Source organism: Notolepis coatsorum (assembly GCF_963971535.1).
Source record: "Notolepis coatsorum genome assembly, chromosome: 6".
Lineage (NCBI taxonomy): Eukaryota > Metazoa > Chordata > Actinopteri > Aulopiformes > Paralepididae > Notolepis > Notolepis coatsorum.
The window spans coordinates 28,483,040-28,501,986 of NC_140170.1; positions in this window are offsets into that span (position 1 = coordinate 28,483,040).

Below are 18,947 nucleotides of genomic sequence, written 5' to 3' on the forward strand. Positions count from 1 at the left end.
GCAGCCGGTGATGATGACGTCATGCAGAAAGTAGGCTCACAAGTTTCCACAGAGAGAGAGAGAGGAGTGTGGAGGAGAACAGCCAGGGGTGCGTTGGTGATTTCATACCTGGTTGCACTGTGTTTTAATGACGCCACGTGCACGCGTGCTCCTGGGCATGCGCATAAATGTTCCCTTGCATACGCACAGACTAAAGACGATGCCTAATTGCCTCTAGGAATGGAATGTAACCAGTGGAGCAGTGGTGGTAGGCAGTGGTGCAGTCGTAATATGGGAACTGGTAACACGCCACGCCACGTGCACGCGCGGGTACGTGCATGTGCACAGAACTGATTTATACACACACACACGCACGCACACACAAGCGCATATACGCAAGTGCAATCTTTCTATCATACAAGCTCTTCTTGCTCTCTATTTGTGTGAATGTGCGCGTGGAAAGCTGGCGCGCAGCACAGACGCTTGATTCAATATCATAAGCAGGTAGACCCCCATCACGAATTCCGAGCCACATTAGTATTCACCTCCACTGCCTGTGTCACACAGAATGAAGGGGGAGATGCATTCAGATAGCCAACACCCAGACACTTAGTCTACCTGCGCTTTTTGTTATGTAAAACGGTGGCCGGGTACTTAGTCACAACGAATGGATACAGCGCATTTTTGTGTGCGCGTACAGGCGAGTACACATCCGTGCGCGATCGCGCGTACTTCTGCCTCAGTGATCTAGTAACACGGCGTGTAACCGGGTGTGACCACGACTGCACCACTGGTGGTAGGACGGGGTAAGACGCCGTCCTAGTAGTTCGCTGAGCAGAAGTGCGCATGATGCGCACACACAAAAATGCGTTCACAATTGTCACTGGACTCGTCGCGCCGTGCGCCAAGTACCCGGCACTTATCTATCGTCCTAGACTTTGCATAATAATAGGATACCGATAGCATAACAACGAGAAGAGCCAAACCAAAATACAAGCCCTGTACCAATTGGTGGGGGTTTGCTTGATCTGTGGTCCCGACTGGAAGGATGAGACATTAAGGTCGCTTTCACACAGGGGCTGTTTGGTCCGGACTTTCGGACCAGAATTCGATAGTCCGGTTTTTCGGGTCTGTGTGAATGCGCGTCGAACTCGGTCCGCGGACCAAGCAGGCGAACTCTAGTCCGCCTGAAAACGTAGGTCTCGGTTCGGCTTCAGCGGACCAAACGCGAACCAAATATAGGAAGTGATTATTATTACCACTGCTTGCAGCACTCACTGCAAAACAAGCACACTGCATCTATCTATCTATCTATCTATCTATCTATCTATCTATCTATCTATCTATCTCTCTCTCTCTCTCTCTCTCTCTCTCTCTCTCTCTCTCTCTCTATCTATCTATCTATCTATCTATCTATCTAACTGTGCATCTTGGGAAGAAGGAATAAAAACGCGGCTTATTATTATTACCGAGGCGCACGGCATTAATAATGGATCAATGCCACGTCAATACTATTATTATTATATTATTATTATTGGTCTACAAGTTGTTTAGCGAGAGGATGGTGGTAATGTGCTTCAATAGAACAATGGATCAATGCCATGTCAAAACTCGCTCCGCTGATCTGGAGGGCTGGAGGGCTCCGCAGTCCACACAGACACAGACACACACACGCGCGCGCGCACACACACGGCTTGCAGCCACACACACATTTCCACTGTCCAATAGACAAGCGCCCTTTTCGACCGCGTGACATTGTTCAGAAGGTCTCGGTCCGCTGACAGATTTCTCTATGTGAACGCACACTGTAAAAAGTAACCAGCATTTCACAACATTTAACAGTATTATCTTACAGTAACATATTGTAATTAAGGCCTCCTGTAATATCCCAACAAATACATGTAAAAAAGACAGTATCTTTTGATTTCACATTATATTATTCTTATTTCACAATAAAATACCGCAATCAAAATCCTCTGTAATATCACATCAGATGTTGTAATCTCACAATAGCATACCAACATATCACATTATATTATTCTTATTTCACAATAAGATACCGCAATCAAAATCCTCTGTAATATCACATCAGATGTTGTAATCTCACAGTAGCATATGAATATTTCACATAATTTATTTATTATTTCACAATAAAATATTGCAATCAAAATCCTCTGTAATATCACATCAGATGTTGTAATCTCACAGTAGCATATCAACATATCACATTATATTATTCTTATTTCACAATAAGATATTGCAATTTTATACAAAACAAGACGAAAGTGTTTCTCTGTAATATCACATCAGATGTTGTAATCTCACAATAGCATATCAATTTATCACATTATATTATTCTTATTTCACAATAAAATATTGTAATTTTATACAAAACAAGACGAAAGTCTTTCTCTGTAATATCACATCAGATGTTGTAATCTCACAATAGCATATCAATTTATCACATTATATTATTCTTATTTCACAATCAAATATTGTAATTTTATACAAAACAAGACGAAAGTCTCTCTGTAATATCACATCAGATGTTGTAATCTCACAATAGCATATCAACATATCACATTATATTATTCTTATTTCACAATAAGATACCGCAATCAAAATCCTCTGTAATATCACATCAGATGTTGTAATCTCACAGTAGCATATGAATATTTCACGTAATTTATTTATTATTTCACAATAAAATATTGCAATCAAAATCCACTGTAATATCACATCAGATGTTGTAATCTCACAATAGCATATCAATTTATCACATTATATTATTCTTATTTCACAATCAAATATTGTAATTTTATACAAAACAAGACGAAAGTCTTTCTCTGTAATATCACATCAGATGTTGTAATCTCACAATAGCATATCAACATATCACATTATATTATTCTTATTTCACAATAAGATACCGCAATCAAAATCCTCTGTAATATCACATCAGATGTTGTAATCTCACAGTAGCATATGAATATTTCACGTAATTTATTTATTATTTCACAATAAAATATTGCAATCAAAATCCACTGTAATATCACATCAGATGTTGTAATCTCACAGTAGCATATCAACATATCACATTATATTATTCTTATTTCACAATAAAATATTGTAATTTTATACAAAACAAGACGAAAGTCTCTGTAATATCACATCAGATGTTGTAATCTCACAATAGCATATCAACATATCACATTATATTATTCTTATTTCACAATAAGATACCGCAATCAAAATCCTCTGTAATATCACATCAGATGTTGTAATCTCACAGTAGCATATGAATATTTCACATAATTTATTTATTATTTCACAATAAAATATTGCAATGAAAATCCTCTGTAATATCACATCACATTTTGTAATCTCACAGTAGCATATGAATATTTCACATAATTTATTTATTATTTCACAATAATATATTGTAATTTTATTAAAAAAAACAAGACAAAAGTCTTTCTCTGTCATATCACATCAGATGTTGTAATCTCACAATAGCATATCAACATATCACATTATATTATTCTTATTTCACAATAAGGTGTTATAAGTGGTTGCTAGGGTGTTTCTAGGTGGTTGCTAGGGTGTTATAGGTGGTTGCTAGGGTGTTTCTAGGTGGTTGCTAGGGTGTTATAAGTGGTTGCTAGGGTGTTTCTATGGTTGCTAGGGTGTTATAAGTGGTTGCTAGGGTGTTTCTAGGTGGTTGCTAGGGTGTTATAGCTGGTTGCTAGGGTGTTTCTAGGTGGTTGCTAGGGTGTTTCTATGGTTGCTAGGGTGTTATAAGTGGTTGCTAGGGTGTTTCTAGGTGGTTGCTAGGGTGTTTCTAGGTGGTTGCTAGGGTGTTATGGGTGGTTGCTAGGGTGTTTCTAGGTGGTTGCTAGGGTGTTATAAGTGGTTGCTAGGGTGTTTCTAGGTGGTTGCTAGGGTGTTTCTAGGTGGTTGCTAGGGTGTTTCTAGGTGGTTGCTAGGGTGTTATGGGTGGTTGCTAGGGTGTTTCTAGGTGGTTGCTAGGGTGTTATAAATGGTTGCTAGGGTGTTTCTAGGTGGTTGCTAGGGTGTTATAAGTGGTTGCTAGGGTGTTTCTAGGTGGTTGCTAGGGTGTTATAAGTGGTTGCTAGGGTGTTTCTAGGTGGTTGCTAGGGTGTTATATATGGTTGCTAGGTTGTTTCTAGGTGGTTGCTAGGGTGTTATAAGTGGTTGCTAGGGTGTTTCTAGGTGGTTGCTAGGGTGTTATAAGTGGTTGCTAGGGTGTTTCTAGGTGGTTGCTAGGGTGTTATGGGTGGTTGCTAGGGTGTTTCTAGGTGGTTGCTAGGGTGTTATAAGTGGTTGCTAGGGTGTTTCTAGGTGGTTGCTAGGGTGTTATATGTGGTTGCTAGGGTGTTTCTAGGTGGTTGCTAGGGTGTTATAAGTGGTTGCTAGGGTGTTTCTAGGTGGTTGCTAGGGTGTTATATGTGGTTGCTAGGGTGTTTCTAGGTGGTTGCTAGGGTGTTATAAGTGGTTGCTAGGGTGTTTCTAGGTGGTTGCTAGGGTGTTATATGTGGTTGCTAGGGTGTTTCTAGGTGGTTGCTAGGGTGAAAAGCATGGTGAAGAGGTCGTGACCCGGGTGGGCGGGGTCTGCCATGATCTTCCTCGCCCTCCTCAAGGCCCTGGAGGAATGTAGGGACTCGAGGGAGGGAAGGGGGCAGCCGATCACACTCTCCGCTGATCGTATCACCCGCTGCAGCCTTGTCCCTGACCGTGGCTGCAGGGAACCAGGTGATGATGGAGAGGGTGAGGATGGACTGGATGATGGCAGTGTAGAACTGGACCATCATAGTCCTCTGCAGCCTAAACTTCCCTAACAGGGGAGCCTATATCATTGGGACAGGTCTCTGCTCATCAGCAAGGAAAGGTACTGCTTTGGGGAGAAAGTATATCATCTATCACTACTGCCACCAGGTGTGGGAGGGTGCGGGTAGTATTAGGAGAAGTGTGGGTGTGTGGGGAATTACTGCGAGTCGCCCTGGAGGGCAAGAAGGACCAGCTCACTACCCCTAGGTTAGTAAATCCTATAGGCCCCATCCACCACTCTGCTAAAGCTCCACTCTACTCCTGCACTAAAGTCAGGGATTCAGTTGGACTCAGATCTGCATGCTGCGTTCCCCCTACCTGGTGAAAGTTCATAGGGATAATCCACCCTGCTACACAAACATCTCAAAACAAACTGGTCAGACTACATGCTTGACCTTACTCCTAGAACCCACCTCACCCCTGCCCACTTTGACAACCTAGGATGGCTTAGAGACGACAGAGTACAGCAACATGCAATGGGCCTGGTACCCAGATTCGGCTCAATCAGGGACTAAACATGTTTCGCAATTATGCCACATCAATGTGGAACGCCCTACCCAAAGCTGTAAAGGAATGTGAATCACTACCCACTTTCAAAACCACTCTCAAAGAACACCTATACGGGAGACTGCAATTCAAAACTGGCCCCTGTAAATGTCCTAACCCAACCCCCTCCAATGTACAGTAAATGACCAAACATGGTTTTGTCAATATTCCAATGTGCTTGTATACAGTTGTACAGTGTCCACCCACCCCTCCTATACCCAACCTACCCAACCCCCCCACCCACCCAACCACCTCCAATGTACAGCCCCCCCCACCCCACCCCACCTAATGTACGGTTTCATAAATGTATAGATGTAGCAGTACTGTCTGTATGTCATGTATGTGTGTGTGTGTGTGTGTGTGTGTGTGTGTGTGTGTGTAAATGAATGAACCGAAATATGTAGTTTGCTGATAGATACACAAAATGGGTTTATTTATGTTGATTTAATTTGGTTGTGTTGATGTTTCCATTTTTGCAAAATGCATATTCTGTTTGTTTTACACAATAAGTCTATTGGTGTGTTGTGTGTGTGTAGGGGCAGGTGTAGAAGATTTTTTCTTCTTCCTGTTCCTTTCGGCCATGGTATTTGGTGAATTATATGTACTGTTGGACTGTGGTAATTCCATGTACGAATAAATAAATGATGATGACGATGTATGTCCTGATGAATTGAAAATGGGGGACCCTGATGTAAACAAGATGAAAGTCTTTCTCTGGTCTGCATCCCCTTAACAATTGTGTGTATTGAGCTGTACTGTATTGTACCCATTCTGCAATCTGTTAATAAAGTTTTCAATCAATCAATCAATCAATCAGTACCCGTTCTGCACCTGCGTATTGGGGGCCACTATATAATGCATGATTAGGAGACATGTTGAGACTTGTCTAGGCTGCCTGCACACACACCAGCTTCCTGGGCGGGCGCCTCCCAGAATGCACTACACCTGTACCTCGCCTCCCAGAATGTACCTGCAACCTTCCTCCATTGTTGTATCAGCGTGTGCTGTGTCTCTGCATCGTTAATCAACAATAAAACGTGAGTAGTAGTGCATGATAAAGTCGATGGTGGATATTATTCTGTATCTATGATTTCGATTGCAAACGCCAGCGGAGTAGTGCTGTGTTAGTTTTTTACATGGTTATGCGTTTTTACACGTTATGCGTGCCTGCTGCTAATTTAGCTATGTTAGCTGTTAGCTATGTCTGACCTCTGTTGGGTAATGCAACGTTGCCTACCAAACAACGGGACCACTGTGTTTTTTTTTTGTATTGCTCCTGGCTGTTCAAACTAATTTTACCGTGTGAAAGAGAGGAAAGTTGGTTCATTTCCACAAACTACCAGTGAAAAAGTGTTGTTCTGAACTGGAGCTATAGTATAGCCAGCCATTTAGCTACCTGGCTACCTATATAGCTTCAGTTCAGCTAACTAGCTACATGCAGCATTTAGCCAGTGATGGGCAAGCTACTTGGAAAATGTAGTAAGCTACACTAGTTACACTCGATTAAATATAGCTCAACTACAATGGAAGCTATCCCCAGATAAATGTAGCAAGCTACACTACAAAAATAGCACACTACTTTTTTTCTTTTTTTTTTTACTTTACTTTATGATCAGGTTTCCACCAAACAAATACAGTAGGCAGGCAAAAGAAAGTTCAGTTTGTTTATGAAACAAGCCCTTGGTCTGGCTTTTTGTGTCATCATTTTAACATGAACTTGTATTATGTATAAAATGTTAATAAAGTATGAGGAAATAACTGTGGAAACGTAATAAATAAAAGGCCAAATCAATCAAATAAACACTAAAATATATACTCTCTCTATTGGAATGGAGACTTTTCAGCACAGGATAAACTGCCCACTTTATCAACCAAAACTTCTTCAATATCAGAATTTTAACTAATAATAACTGTCTTACTGAATTTTACTATTATGCTACCATGTCTATACTACCACCAACTATGCTGTCTATACTACAGTATGTACTCAGAGTATAACACTCAAGCTCGACACTGCTAGACAAACAATACTAATTTATAGACTATATTTGTTTCCTGTGCAGTACACCTGAGATTAATCACCTCATCCAGTACTGTTTGACATGAATTTATGCGTCGTTCCCTGTGTTTTTTTTCTTACTGCCTTGCCTCCCTCCCTTGTCCTAGGGCCTGCCTACTGATTGCCTGCCTGAATCTTCCGGCCGACAAGGCGTACAGGACAGTAATCTGCACTGACGTCTCCCCAGATCCATGCACGGATTGCTTCCTGGTTGTATAGGTAGGCCTATATGCAACACAGATCGTAGTTTATAGACTATATTTGTTTCCTGTGCAGTACACCTGAGATTAATCACCTCATCCAGTACTGTTTGACATGAATTTATGCGTCGTTCCCTGTGTTTTTTTTCTTTCCTCTTGCCTCCCTCCCTTGTCATAGGGCCTGCCTACTGATTGCCTGCCTGAATCTTTCCGGCCGACAAGGCGTACAGGACAGTAATCTGCACTGACGTCTCCCCAGATCCATGCACGGATTGCTTCCTGGTTGTATAGGTAGGCCTATATGCAACACAGATCGTAGTTTATAGACTATATTTGTTTCCTGTGCAGTACACCTGAGATTAATCACCTCATCCAGTACTGTTTGACATGAATTTATGCGTCGTTCCCTGTGTTTTTTTTCTTTCCTCTTGCCTCCCTCCCTTGTCCTAGGGCCTGCCTACTGATTGCCTGCCTGAATCTTTCCGGCCGACAAGGCGTACAGGACAGTAATCTGCACTGACGTCTCCCCAGATCCATGCACGGATTGCTTCCTGGTTGTATAGGTAGGCCTATATGCAACACAGATCGTAGTTTATAGACTATATTTGTTTCCTGTGCAGTACACCTGAGATTAATCACCTCATCCAGTACTGTTTGACATGAATTTATGCGTCGTTCCCTGTGTTTTTTTTCTTTCCTCTTGCCTCCCTCCCTTGTCCTAGGGCCTGCCTACTGATTGCCTGCCTGAATCTTTCCGGCCGACAAGGCGTACAGGACAGTAATCTGCACTGACGTCTCCCCAGATCCATGCACGGATTGCTTCCTGGTTGTATAGGTAGGCCTATATGCAACACAGATCGTAGTTTATAGACTATTTGTTTCCTGTGCAGTACACCCGAGATTAGCCTATAGTATACGTTCATAATCTGCATGCAAACTGTAATCTCTCCTTTCTCTGGTTTCCTTTTTTCTAGGTCATCAGATAGGTCTTTAACATACAGTATCCTGTTCAGTGGCATCTTGTTCAGTGAGGCAGCCAGGCTAACCAGTGTTCAGTGTGAGGCAGATGTAATGATTGGGTAGGTAACTATAGCACGCACAACAATGTTCCACTGTAAATATATTCGATGTCAGCATGTGTCTGAGAGTGTGCATACCTTTGTCCAGCACGCGCAGCTCCACAGTAACGCCCCCAATTATCATTATCAGTGCGGGATACCTGACTGCTCACAGAGGTTCAGAAAACACGCAGCACTGAGATCTCATATATATAGGCTGCATAGGTGCTACCTGCAAGCTGGTCAGCCGCCTAGACCTAGATCAGCTCTACCACCTGACACATCCTTGAAATGTGTGCTTGAGGCTTGTGCATTTAAGTGTGACACTTTAGTCTCTCTTATCAAGCATTTGAAGACACACATAAAGGGAGGAATGGAATCGCCATGTCCATTTAGAGGTTGTGATTGCAGGTTCACAAACGTAATGACTTTTGCTTCACATATTTCCAGGAAACACAAGGATTCAGTTTTAGATGACTTGGTACTAGACAAGTCTACAGAGTCATTGCCAGAACCCAGTCAGACGTATTCAGAAGCTGCTGGTGAACATGATGAACCAGAAGTGCCATTAGCTGTGGACGAAACCCTTTTTTTACATAACCTTACACTTTTCTATTTGAAATTGCAATCTAAGCTACTCTTACCGGCAAGCACCATACAAACCATTATTGAGGACTTTCAAATTGCTCATGAACTTGGCCTGTCTCATACACTTAACGTTCTGAGTGAGAAATTGAAGAAACTTGGAATCCCTCAGGCCACTATAAGCAGCATGGTTGATGAAGTGAACAGAGATGATCTACTCACACTTTTTAACAAGGGAAGACTCAGTACAGATACAAAGAGGAAGTCTGCTTTTAAAGAGTGTTTCAACCATGTTCATCCCGTGCCTTTGCTCTTGGGCAATGATGAAAATGACAAAGAATGCTTTGCTCAGTATGTACCTATACATGAGACATTGGTGACACTGTTCAAAAACGAGTCTCTACGAGAACAGTATAACATGACACGTTTGCAGCAATCTACTGATGCTGTCTATCAGGATGTCAAGGATGGAGAAGGATTTCAAAGTAATCCAATGTTGAAAGCTGACCCTTCCTCACTTGGTTTGATACTGTACCAAGATGCCTTCGAGGTTGTTAATCCACTGGGCTCAGGGAAGAAAAAGCACAAGGTCTTAGCTGTTTACCTAACCCTGACTGACATCTTGCCTCACAATAGATCTTCTATAGATCAGATGCAACTTGTTCTCTTATGTAGGGAGCAGGACTTTAAGTATTTTGGGCTAAAAAAGGTTTTTGCACATCTGATTGAGGACCTCAAAATCCTGGAGGAGAAAGGTGTAGTCATATCTGATGGCACTGTACTAAAGGGCTCTTTGGTTGCCATTGCAGGAGACAACTTAGGATCCCATTCTATTGGGGGATTTTTAGAAAACTTCAGTCGATCTAAATATTTTTGTCGCTACTGTCAGGTACAGAGAGAGGATTTTGTGAAGAATCCAGTGTTGTGTGGTGCCACAAGAACGGTCCAATCATACACAAGTAATTTGCAAGACCTGGAAACTAGTGCCACAGACTCTGTATGCGGTATCAAGTTTGACTCTCCTTTCAACCAGCTTTCTCATTTCCATGTTTGCCAGCCTGGCCTCCCACCATGTCTAGGCCATGATTTATTTGAGGGAGTCATGGCTTATGACCTTCCTTTATATATTCACCATTTAGTCCAGGAGAATCATTTTACTTACCTGCAGTTAAATCGGTGCAAAAACAAGTTCCGATATGAAGGGAACGATGGTAGGGACAAACCAGCAGACCTCTCTCCCAGCAGTGACAAACTAAGTGGGCATGCAGTTCAAAACTGGTGTTTCCTTAGATTACTCCCTCTCTTGGTGGGTGGCAGGATTAAAGATCCCTGTGACAATGAGGTGTGGCAGCTCATTTTGCAGCTGAGAGAGATGGTTGAGCTTATCTGTGCACCAGTCATTACAGAAGGCCAGGTAGCATATCTGAAAGTCATCACAGAGGAGTACATATGCAACAGGAAAAGGCTCTTCCCCAATGCCCCCCTGAGGCCAAAGCATCACTATATTGGCCATTATCCAGATCTAATCATCCACTTTGGCCCACTTATTCGCCTGTGGACTCTGCGGTTTGAAAGCAAACACACTTTTTTCAAACAGTGTGCCAGAAAATTGCACAATTTCAAAAATCTGTGCAAAACACTAGCAGAGAGACACCAACTCCTCCAGGCCTACCTGAGTGCGGGAAACTTGTTTCCTCCTGTTATACAGGTAGAGAAGGGGACTGCCTTTTATTTGGATGATTACAACAACAAGATCAGGGCATCTGTAGCCAGTTGTCAATTTGAGTCTCAGTCTGCAGTGGCTTGTAACAATGTTACAGTCAAAGGCACAGACTACAGAAAGGGGATGTTCATCTTGTTTGGGAACAGTGATGAAGGACTTCACATGGGGAAGATTATGCTGGTCATTGTTGCCCAAAACTCTGTCCACTTTGTCTCAGAGAAACACATTTGTGTGAAGTTGATTCACATGGGTGTGTACTGTGACTTAGGAGTGGCCCAAGAGGATTACGTGTGCATTAAGCACAAAGATGTACTGGACTACTATCCTCTTCCAGCATACAATGTGCACGATCAGATGCTTATTGCGCTCCACCATTCTTTTCCAGGAGCAGTTTAAACAGGAAAGGGAGGATATGACAGACGTGAGGACAGACGTAAGTGGAGCAGGATATCAAGTAACCTTAAGATAGATGATTTTGTAGGCGGTTAGGTGGTCGAGCGGAGATTGCGTTCGTCACCAGCCCCGGAGCTGTGAGCTTGGTTCGCCTGTTCGAATCCAGCTCACAGCTCCGGGGTTGTCACCAGCTTGGCTGGCCGTCTGCACTGATACAATTGGCTGTATCAGAGGGTGGGAGAAGCTGGCGGGGTGGGTCCGGGTCGTTGTAAACAGCGACTCCTACAGTTCGGTCGGGGCGCCTGCTAAGCGCGGATTGGACGTGAGGGGGATAGTGTGGTCCTCCCACACGCTACGCCCTCTCAATGAGAATCCGCGCTGCCAGATGAAAAGAAGCGGTGATTGGCTGGACGTGTGTCGGAGGAAGCACGTGGTAGCCTCCACTCTCCCAAATGATCTGACTGTGGGGGGTAAAGCGCAGCGACCAGGAAGGGACTGGGAATTGGCATACGACTAACATTGGGATGGGAGAAAAATCGGAGGAAAATGGAGGGGGAAAAGACCAAAAAAAAAAAAAAAAAAAAAAAAAAATAGATGATTTTGTATTTAAATTTGTATTGTTGATTGTATAGCGAGCACATGTTGGCAGTTAACCGCATATAGTGCACTGCAAACAGACAAGTAGGGAATATGCACAAACTGATTCATGATTGACCCTAATCAATGAGACTAGGTAATGGAAGCTATAAAGGAAGCAGTTTGGTCATATTTACCGGGCCTCCCTGATGACTTACTGACCACCCTACTTGAGGATCTTGGAGTGGAGAGTGTCGAAGATCTGGCCTTAATGGAGAGGGTGGATCTGGTCCGACACCTCAAACCAATGCAGTGTCGGAAGCTGATGGATGGTCTTAAGAAAGGTAAATTCATATTTAGACTTGCGTGACACTTGGAACTATGCCCTTGGAACATTGGCATAACTGTTTTTGTCCTTTCTAGGGTTAGTAACCCTTAATATGGAGGTGCTCCCTCCCCATCCAATTGCTTCAAGTTCCCCAACACATCCAATTGCTTCAAGTTCCCCAACAACGAGCTCTGTGAACACTCTGTCCTCTCCGAACACCTCTATGCAATCATTCACGCACTCTCTGTTGTGCAGCCCCCCAAGCACTTCAAACTCTTCACAGCCTGGCAGCGCATGGCATGTAGACTTTTGTGTCAACTGGAACCGGATGTCAACAGCCATTCAACGTGCAGTGGAAAAAGAACAGAGACCAAAGCCAGATGAGAGAAGGGCCTTTGTGAACGCTTTGGTGGATCAGATGATGGAGCACGAGCACAACCCAACCAGAACCACGTGCCTCAGTATCGTCCGAACAATTGTCAGGAGCCATCCTGACACCTTTGCTGACATTAGCAGGCGAGGTGAAATGGTTGGAGACGGATGCCACTCTCTTCTCCAACAAGTAAAAACAAGAGTGGAGTATAAAAGCAGGAACAACACTCTGGCTAGACGCCGCAGAGGCAGAGAGGAAAGACGGCCCACTGGCGTGGCAGGAGAGTCCAGGCTGACGAGAGGTCCTGTTGACCAATACGGGTAGGGGTGGCAAAACAAACGGCGCCAGTGTCCTCTCCATTCACGCTCGCAGCAATTAGGGGTTAAAGTGGCACTGCCAATGCTAGACTAACTTAGGTTATTTGGATTGAATGTTTAAATTATGTGTAGATTTTTTTTTAATATAATTTCTAGGGCTGTCCCTGACTAAGGATTTGGATAGTCGACTATGATTGGCCAAAATGTGCAGTTAGTCGACAAAAATAAAATAAAAAGTAGAATATATATATATATTTATATATAGTTTTTTTTTATCATTCCATTTGGGCTGTGGGGGGTGCTTAATGTCTGAAGGCTTCTTGTCCTCTGCAAAAGCATGCAATTGGTCCACTGATGGATACATCTTGATATTTGTCTAGTCTAGTGTGTTCATTAGATGGGTGAAATCCTCTTTCAGTGCTTCTGTGCCTGTTTTCGTAGGCAGTTAGCCTCTGGTATGCGTGCCATTAGCGTTAGAGGCATTTTTTCTTTTGGAAAGAATGATACAAAAATATATATATTATATTTCTTTTTTTTTATGTATTCCACTAAGAGGTTGCCTATGATTCCTTCCTATCCCTAGGTGTGTGAGGTGGGGCCCAGCAAGCTTACCGGACGGGGAGACAGAGGAAACCATGGCGGCTTTGAAAAGGGATCTGCGGAACATCTACTCAGGCATGCAATCTACTTTACTTTTGGTGAATCGACACCTGAATAAATATCCCACATTAAGCAAAAAGACCACCTTAATATTCAGAATGAGTAATACAATTAAAGGTTTGCCACTCAATTTCCCAGATGTGGCAACATCAAATCTAATTGTTGTTACTTGGTTTGTATGTCTGTACACAGAGGAAGGGATGGGTGGGACAGCGAGAGCAGAACTTCTGATGGAGAGGACCTACGTCATCCTGCGGCGTTACTTGAATAAAATGCCTGCACCAACGATGGTGGCGGTCAAAGAAGAATGGCCTTTTCTCTTCTCTCAGACGGGGCTTTTCTCCCACTTTGGCCTCCTGACAGACACCGATGTCCTTCAAAAGATCAAAGATGCCCTGTGTCATCGAGGACGGACCATCCTGCAGTTCTGCCAGAAACTGGACAACACGAAGATCAGGGATGTTCTGGCCAGATATCATCCAGAGGTTTCGGAGATCAGTGCCTGCATCGTCCTGCTCCTTATGGTGTACTTCAAGGAGCCTACGGAGAAACTACTGCTCGAAGTTGATGTAAGTTTATTTAAATATTAAAATATTTGAAATGCGAGTGATTACATTAGGGGCGACTGAAGCTCAGTTGGTAGAGATGGTCGTTCATCGACCGTAGGGTTGGTGGTTCGAATCCTGGCTCTGACTGTCCGCATGTCAGAAGTGTCCTTGAGCAAGACACTTAACCCCCAAGTTGCTCCAAATGGGCCGAGCTGATGTGTGGTGAGCTGTAGTGCGTGGATTAGCTTATCTTCATCCTTTCATAATGTTAAATCTGCTATTGTGTGTTACTTTGTTGCAGACCTGTGCCACTGTTGCTGATGTGAATACTGCAGCACTCCCAAGCACCCCCTGTTTGATAATTCAAGGTAATAATGTTCAGGGATGAGCTTGTGTTCCTTTGCATCGAGGGGGAAAATCTGACAGAAGGCAGTTTGTGATACGGCACACATATGACGCTTATAAATAATATCCTGAGCTGGCATGTCTCATGTTCAACTTTGTCAGTGCTGTAAAGTTGAAACCTTTTTAAATCTTAGACAAACAAAACACTTTGCTTTCATGAAATATTGTAAGCCGTCATTTGAGGCTTTATAAAAGCAGCACAATGAACACAAATCTGTCAGTGCAACCTCATCTTAAATAAGAGACAGCATTGCTTGTTGTAAGAGAGGCAGAGTTGATTTGGCAAAAAAAAAATATATATATATGCATTTTTCTTTTTCTTTTTAATAATCAAATTTTATTTTCATATTCGAATCCCATGCCCATCGAACGAAGCTTTGAAGTATTTAAGACAGCCTTAGTTCTGTGTCATGTCCTTGCAGGAATGTATACCTATCCACAACAACGCATGACGGGGTATCTGTTCATTTCAGGTGACGCAATGCAGCCTTCTGGATGGATGCTATCCATCGAGGGAGAAGTTGTGATGGGCCCACACCCATTATTTTTGCATGGGGTAGCTGCTTTATTCACCAGCTACTATGTCTTCAACCTGGAGTATCCTTCCGTTGGATCATCCACACTTGAGTTCATCCAAAGGTATTTTAACACTCTGAACACATGATCAATGTCATCAGTAAGACTTATCATGCAAAGACTATCTGGCTATTAAGTCCATGCCTTTCTACAGAGGCCATAAAGTAGATTAAATGCTTTGAGTATGAAGCCTGGAACCAACTATGTGAATTGGGACCACACCATCACTTGATGTTGCTGCTATCTTGTTAAGAAATTGACATAATGGTTTAATTCACATTATAGTATGGCTTCAAAATTCGGATGAGTAAACATTATGTTAGAGGTACCATGAAAAAACACAGGTGAGCACCTTGATAAATGCTGAGTCTATTTAAAACTGAAACGTATCTTTGCTTATTAACAGGTTCTTCTTGGGCATCAACCCGGAGAAAGGCTCCAGGGCAAAGAAGCGAAGCGCCATCAACCCTCAAGTGACCACCCTTTTTCGTAAGTAAGCTCATAAACTTTGGTCTGCAAAGACAATTGTCCTTCTCCTGTCGTCCCCTGACGTGAACACCCTTCTTCGGAAGCTCATAGACTTTGAATGGTTTGCAAAGACAATTGTCCTTCTCCTGTCGTCCCCTGACGTGAACACCCTTCTTCGGAAGCACATAGACTTTGAATGGTCTGCATCTGTATAGACAATCGTCCTTCTCCTATCGTCCCCTGACGTGAACACCCTTCTTCGGAAGCTCATAGACTTTGAATGGTTTGCAAAGACAATTGTCATGCTCCTGTCGTCCCTGCGCCTCTTTTGTTATTTTGAGTGCCTCTTTTGTTCTTTTGAGTGAGTGCATAAAGTGTATTCATTAGTTCCATTTTCGGGTAAGACCTGGAAGTACTAGTTTCATGGCGACAGTGGCTCGGGAGGTAGAGCAGTCGTCTGGCAATCCGGAGATTCCCGCTCCTCCCCGGGCAGCGTGTCGATGTGTCCTTGAGCAAGACACTTAACCCCTACATGCTCCCGTCGGTGTGTGAATGGGTAAAATGTGCACAAATTGTAAAAAAAAAAAACAGCCATTTACCATTTTACTTACGAATATTATTACTTTGTCTTAGTTTTGCCGTTTTGAGCAGTGTTGACCAGCAGTTTATAAAATAATATTTAAAATGTTTATTAGCAATGCCGAGCTTTCAAACCATTGCGTTTCTCTGTCTGAAACCCTCATGCAACTGTGAGTACCTTTGAATTTTCTCTGCGATACTTGTACAACGAGCGTTTCGCAGAGGACCAGTTCTTCAGAGTTAATATGGGATTTTCCTATGGGTCAAATGTGCACAAATTGTAAAAAAGAAAACAGCATTTACCATTTCAAGAATAAGAATATAATTCTTTGTAATATAATTCTTTGTAATAATTCTGTCTTTTGACAATAAAATCCCATAATTAACTCTGAAGAACTGGCGAAACGCTCGTCATACAAGGCGCATCAGTCAGCTAAAGCCGTTTTGAGCAGTGTTGACCAGCAGTTTATAAAATAATATTGTAAATGTTTATTAGCAACGCAGAGCTTTCAAACCATTGCGTTTCTCTGTTCGAAACTCTCGTGCAACTGTGAGTACCTTTGAATTTTCTCTGCGATACTTGTACAACGAGCGTTTCGCAGAGGACCAGTTCTTCAGAGTTAATATGGGATTTTCCTATGGGTAAAATGTGCACAAATTGTATATAAAAGAAGAAAGAAAACAGCCATTTAACATTTCAAGAATAAGAATATAATTCTTTGTAATATAATTCTGTCTTTTGACAATAAAATCCCATAATTAACTCTGAAGAACTGGCGAAACGCTCGATGTGCAAGGCGCATCAGTCAGCTAAAGCCGTTTTGAGCAGTGTTGACCAGCAGTTTATAAAATAATATTTAAAATGTTTATTAGCAACGCCGAGCTTTCAAACCATTGCGTTTCTCTGTCCGAAACTCTTGTGCAACTGAGTACCTTTGAATTTTCTCTGCGATACTTGTACAACGAGCAGGATTTTCCTATGGGTAAAATGTGCACAAATTGTAAAAAAGAAAACAGCCATTTACCATTTCAAGAATAAGAATATAATTCTTTGTATATAATTATTTGTAATAATTCTGTCTTTTGACAATAAATGCCGGCTTACCTCGTGTAATTATTTGTAATAATTCTGTCTTTTGACAATAAATGCTGGCTTACCTCATTTGTGCGTTTGGACTGTTGTTTTTAATGTACAATAGCCTACGTGCATTTTTTAAGTCCAGCGCAGTATACTTCCTGGCAGAAGCTCACACTTTGGTTTTCTGTCATGATTAATCACGTCATCCAATAGTATTTGACAGGAAACTATTGTATGAGCTTCCTCCAGAAGTATACTGGAGCTGGGGACTATACAGTTATGCATACCATTGTAAATTGACTGTTATTTTGCCAAATTATATAATATAATAATTATTATTATTCAATTATTTTGTTGGCAAGTCTGAAAAGTAATGCAAAAGACTTGCCAACAAAATAATTGAAAAATAATAATTATTATATTATATAATTTGGCAAAATAACAGTCAATTTACAATGATAGACATGCATAACTCTATAGTCCCCAGCTCCAGTATACTTCTGGAGGAAGCTCATACAATAGTTTCATGTCAAGATACAATAGGATGACGTGATTAAACACGACAGGAAACCAAAGTGTGACCTTCAGGAAGTGTACTGGAGCTGGACTACAAAAATACATGTAGGCTATTGTAAATACACAATACATTGTTGTAATATATATACAACAAAATAATGTGATATTACAGTAATTTCTTACAATTTGATGTTGTGAAGTCACAATACATTGTTGTAATATATATACAACAAAATAATGTGATATTACAGTAATTTCTTACAATTTGATGTTGTGAAGTCACAATACATTGTTGTAATATATATACAACAAAATAATGTGATATTACAGTAATTTCTTACAATTTGATGTTGTGAAGTCACAATACATTGCTGTAATATATATACAACAAAATAATGTGATATTACAGTAAATGTCTTACAATTTGATGTTGTGAAGTCACAATATATTGTTGTAATATATATACAACAAAATAATGTGATATCACAGTAATTTCTTACTGTTAGAAGTTGTGAAATTACAACAATGTATTGTACTACCATTACTGTGAAATTACAATACATTGCTGTGAAGCCATTCACAGTAAATTATTGTGAATCTTACTGTAAAAGTCATGCAAAATATTGCCAGTAATTTATTGTAATATCACAGTAATTTCTTACAATATAATGTTGTGAAGTCACAATACATTGCTGTAATATATATACAACAAAAGAATGTGATATCACAGTAATTTCTTACAGTATGAAGTTGTGAAATTACAACAATGTATTGTACTACCATTACTGTGAAATTACAACACATTGCTGTGAAGCCATTCACAGTAAATTATTGTGAATTTTACTGTAAAAGTCATGCAAAATATTGCCAGTAATTTATTGTAACTTTCCGGTGAACATTTTTACAGTGTGGCTAACGCTAATGGAACACATACCAGAGGCTAACTGCCTACGAAAACAGGCACAGAGGCACTGAAAGAGGATTTCACCCATCTAATGAACACACTATACTAGACAAATATCAAGATGTATCCATCAGTGGACCAATTGCATGCTTTTGCAGAGGACAAGAAGCCTTCAGTCGACTCCTTCAGACATTAAGCACCCCCCACAGCCCAAATGGAATACAAAAA